The sequence below is a fragment of the Arachis hypogaea genome, chromosome 15 (assembly GCF_003086295.3).
Source record: "Arachis hypogaea cultivar Tifrunner chromosome 15, arahy.Tifrunner.gnm2.J5K5, whole genome shotgun sequence".
NCBI classification, from domain to species: domain Eukaryota; kingdom Viridiplantae; phylum Streptophyta; class Magnoliopsida; order Fabales; family Fabaceae; genus Arachis; species Arachis hypogaea.
In genome coordinates this window covers 94,668,610-94,673,520 of record NC_092050.1, presented here as the reverse complement: position 1 = coordinate 94,673,520, position 4,911 = coordinate 94,668,610, and positions in this window count along the sequence as shown.

Below are 4,911 nucleotides of genomic sequence, written 5' to 3'. Positions count from 1 at the left end.
CTCCTGCATTTTTGAGTCCGAATGGCATGACGATATAGAAGTAGTTTGCTTTCGGGGTTAAAAATGAGGTTTTTTCTTGGTCAGGTGGGTACATCAGGATTTGATTGTATCCTGAATAGGCGTCCATAAACGAGAGGTATTTGTATCCGGAGGAGTCATCCACCAGAGCGTCGATACTTGGGAGTGGATAAGGATCTTTTGGGCAGGCTTTGTTGAGATCAGTGTAGTCGGTGCACATCGGCCACTTCCCATTTGATTTTTTCACCAAGACGACATTAGCTAGCCATAGTGGGTACTTAACTTCCCTTATGAATCCTGCCTCCAGTAGAGCTTGTACTTGCTCTTCCACAGCTTGGGATCGTTCTGGTTCGAGCTTTCTGTGTCTCTGCTATATTGGCCGAGATCCTGGGTAAACATTAGGGTCTATGCCTGGCATGTCTGCGGCCTTCCCTTGCGAAGAGGTCGGCATTATCTCTTAAGAATTGTATGAGTGACTCCTTTACGTCTCCTTTTAGGATTGTGCCGATATTGTGCTGATATTGGTTGTTTCCTTTTCCAAAGGTTGTGTGTAGTAAGATGTATCCAAGTGGTTGGATTGGAGTGTCTCCCAGCCTGAATAGGCTGTTCGGATATGCTTTGAGTTCTTTTTCTTCCAGGCTGAGTTTGTCAAAGGCGATTTTAAACAAGATGTCAGCCGAGCTTCCCTGGTCTACCAGTGTGTGGTGGAGATTGGCGTTGGCCAATATGATAGTGATGACCATGTGATCGTCATGTCCCGAGATGATGCCAGCTGCGTCCTCTTTAGTAAAAGTGATAGTGGGGATGTCGGATGCTTCTTCTCCTCCCTCAACATGATATACTTCTTTAAGATGTCTTTTGCGAGATGATTTGGAGATTCCTCCCCCGGTAAATCCTCCGTGTATTATATGGACATGTCTCTCTGGTGTACGAGGTGGTCGTTCAGTTCGTCTGACATCTTCGTCCCTTCTTCTTTTTCTTGGTTCATCTGCTCTGCTGGCTAAGTACCGATCTAGTTTTCCCCCTCTCACCAGTTTTTCTATGACATTTTTCAAGTCGAAGCATTCATTGGTGGAATGTCCATAAATTCGATGGTATTCACAGTATTCAGTTCGATTTCCTCCTCCTTTCTTGCTTTTGAGTGAGCGAGCTGGGGGTATCTTTTCAGTATGGCATACTTCTCGATAGACATCTACAATAGACACCCGAAGAGGGGTGTAATTATGGTATTTCTTGATCTTTTCTCCATGCTGATCTTCTTTTTTCTTGGACTCTTTGTCCTTGTCCTGGGAGGAGTAGGAGAATCTGGACTTTAAGGTCTCTCCTAGTCGAGAGTTTTCCTCTATGTTGATGTATTTCTCTGCTCGTTCTTGCACTTTATTCAGGGATGTGGGATGTTTTTTTGATATTGAGTGACTAAAAGGTCCCTCTCGTAAGCCATTGATGAGACCTATTATGGCTACTTCTGTTGGTAGACTTTGTATGTCCAGACATACTTTGTTGAATCTTTCCATGTAGCTGCGGAGACTTTCCCGATCTCCTTGCTTGATTCCTAATAGGCTTGGGGCGTGCTTAGTTTTGTCTTTCTGGATGGAGAATCTGGCTAGAAACTTCTTGGCCAAATTGTCAAAGCTTGAGATGGACCTAGGAGGCAGGTTGTTGAACCATCTAATTGCTATCTTTGTTAAGGTAGTCGGAAAGGCTTTGCAGCGGACTGCATCTGAGGCGTCAGTGAGGTATGTTCTACTTCTGAAATTACTGAGATGATGGTTGGGATCTGCTGTGCCATCGTATAGAATCATGTCGGGAGGTTTGAAGTCCTTTGGGATTTTGGTCTTCATGATCTCTTTGGTGAATAGGTCTTGGTCTTTACGGGAGCTATCTTCATGGCTGGATCGAGTAGTTTTGGCCTTGAGATCACCTTCGAACTTTAGGAGCTTGTCTTCTAACTTGCGGCGTTGCCTAGCTTCTCTTCGTAGGTCTCTTTCGGGTTTCCGTTGATACTCAACCTCTTTTTTGAGTTGTTTTAGGCGATCCTGAAGTGCCTCAATGGCTCCCGTGTTTGGTGAATTCTTGTCTTTGTTAGGTTGAGAAGTATCGTCTATTGTGACCTCTGCATTCTTATGTGGCATTCTGTTCTCTAAATCAGAATTGTGGTCGTTGTCAAGGTTGTCCACCATGATGATGGGATGACTTCCAAATTCCCCGGCAACGGCGCCAATGTTCCGAGTGTTACCTGAAACTATAGGTCGATCTCGGACGAGATCTTCTGTGCTGGTCGGCGCTGATGTGTCTGACTTGTGGGTGGTGGCCGGAGCCACTGCGTCCAACTTGTTGGACTTGTTGGTGATGCTGATCCTTCGTCACCGGAGGGTGGTAGTACCTGCAAGGGACTCCGATGCTTAAGTTAGCAAGGGTATTAAGCAGGTTTTTAGTAGAATCAGAGTATGAGTTATACCTGGGTGCTCCAGCGTATTTATAATGTTGTAGAGTGATCTTTTTTGGGGATAAGATAGTTATCTTATCTTTTCTTTGAGTGGAGTTATCTTATCTTTTAAGGAAACCGCCATTATCTCTATAGGCTTGGGCTGCCTTAGGATTTGGGTCACGTTCCTCTTTTTGGGCCCTTTTTGGGCTTTCCTGGTGATTTGGTTGAGCTATTGAAGAAGAGGTCGGATAGTCCTGACCTGAAGAGGTCGGTCGACTTGTCGTTAAACAACCCGGGTCGGACAGCTTGACCCAGGGTATGAACAGCATCTGTGAAGAGGAGAATGGAATAATATCACAACAAAACCTAATAAACCTTGTTAATATTATTATATCATTGACACTACTAGCTAACTTCGACGTGAAGTTGATTCTACTATATAGGTTTCTGCCAAAATAGGAGAGAAAACTAAGAATAATTGTGTTTAGCATTTATCTAGTGGCATATTTTTTAGTTGGCATAAAAGCTAGAAAGAGTAAAGTATCGTTTTTGTCCCCAACGTTTAGGGTAAATCCTATTTGTGTCCCTAACGTTTAAATCATCCTATTTATATCTCTAACATTTGTAAAAGTGACTCAATATTATCCTGTCATCAATTACACATCATGAGCGCTTTAGTTTGAGTTTTAAAAATCTCTTTTTGAAGTTAGAATACAAATGTCTAGGATAGAATCGATGATCTACTCCAAAAAATAGCTCATCAAATGCTGAAACTAATTCCTACAACATTTACATAATTCACTTTTCTTGGAACTTAATTGAATCTAAACACAAATAGTGGGTATAATATTAAAATCGAACACATCCAAATGAGACCTAATTAAGAACGAATACATCCAAGTGAGAATAATTGAAAAATATAATCTGATTTGTTAGTATAATTGATAGTAGAATAACATTGAATCACTTTTATAAACGTTAAGGATATAAATAGGATGATTTAAACGTTAGGGACACAAATAGGACTTACCCCAAATGTTGGGGACAAAAACGATACTTTACTCAAGCTAGAAACCATTAATTGACTAGTTAGTTAACTAGGCAGCACACTTATCCGAATACAATGAGGGCACATTTGGTTGGGGCTAAATTGATATGGAAGTTTTTATAATAAACACAAGGTGTAATTTATATATGTAATTTATTCATGAATCTTTCCACCAAAACAAACAAACACACCATTGAAAAGTTATAAGATATAAAATATATAGTAACATAAATTTCTTTGAGGCATTTCATCAAACAATTTAAATGCACTCCCAAAAGCACAAAAAACTTTCGTAAAAGAATTGATCCTAAAAAAATTTGAATTCTTCGTGAAACACAACATATGCATTCATTCGCATAATAATGAAAATCCATTAACTATAATTTTTAGCTATAATTGAGAAGCCAAATGAAAAAATAAATCTAGTGAAAGATAAGAGAAGTTACTTGTGCAATTGAAGTTTCTCTTCAATCTACAACAAGAAACTTCATTGCATGATCTTGATGAATAGCTTACTATAAAATCAGATAAGAGAACAAGCATGAAAAGACTTGTAAACCTATCAAATCAACCTTTCCATTTTCAAAATGAATGAAATTAGTAGTGAAGCATGAGATTAACAAAACCAATTTTCAGAAGACATAGATTTAATTCAATGAAATTAATTTTAGACACAAGAACACAAACATAAAATAATTGATTAAGTTCTCCATACCTTGAGAGTTTCCAATTCAGATCCTAGAGCAGAGATCTCACCTTGACGGTGACCATGGCGACAACGATGGCTTCGATGACAGTGGCAAAGGAGAGATCGAAGAGGAGGAGCAAGAGATTGAAGAGGATTAAGACATGGATTCAGTGCAGAACACGCAATTGTGGTTCCCATTTGCAAACCATGAGCGACGAGGGGAGCGACAGATTGAAGAGAGCAGATCAAGAAATTGAGGAGGATGAAGAGGTGGTTTCACCGTTCTAGAACACTGACAGTAAAAGTGAGGGTGAGAACTGAGAACACGCGTGGTTAGCTAATTGAGATTAGCTAACATTTTTTTGAAGTTTTTTAAAAAATTAGACATATTTACTAATATTTGAGTTTAAATGTTATGTAAAATTTAATTTGATAATAATTACTAACATTTTAATAAATGTTAAGAAGTAAATATTACTAAATGTTTAAAATGTAGACATGTAGTAGTGTTCCGAGGGTTACCTGAAACTGTAGGTCGATCTCGGACGAGATCTTTTGTACTTGGTCGGAGCTGAGGTGTCCGGCTGGTGAATGGCGGCCAGAACTGTGGTATCCGACTTGTTGGACTGGTTATGTTGCTGATCCTTTGTCACCGTAGGGTGGTGGTACCTGCAAGGGACTCCGATGCTTAAGTTAGCAAGGGTATTAAGCAGGTTTTTTGTAGAATCA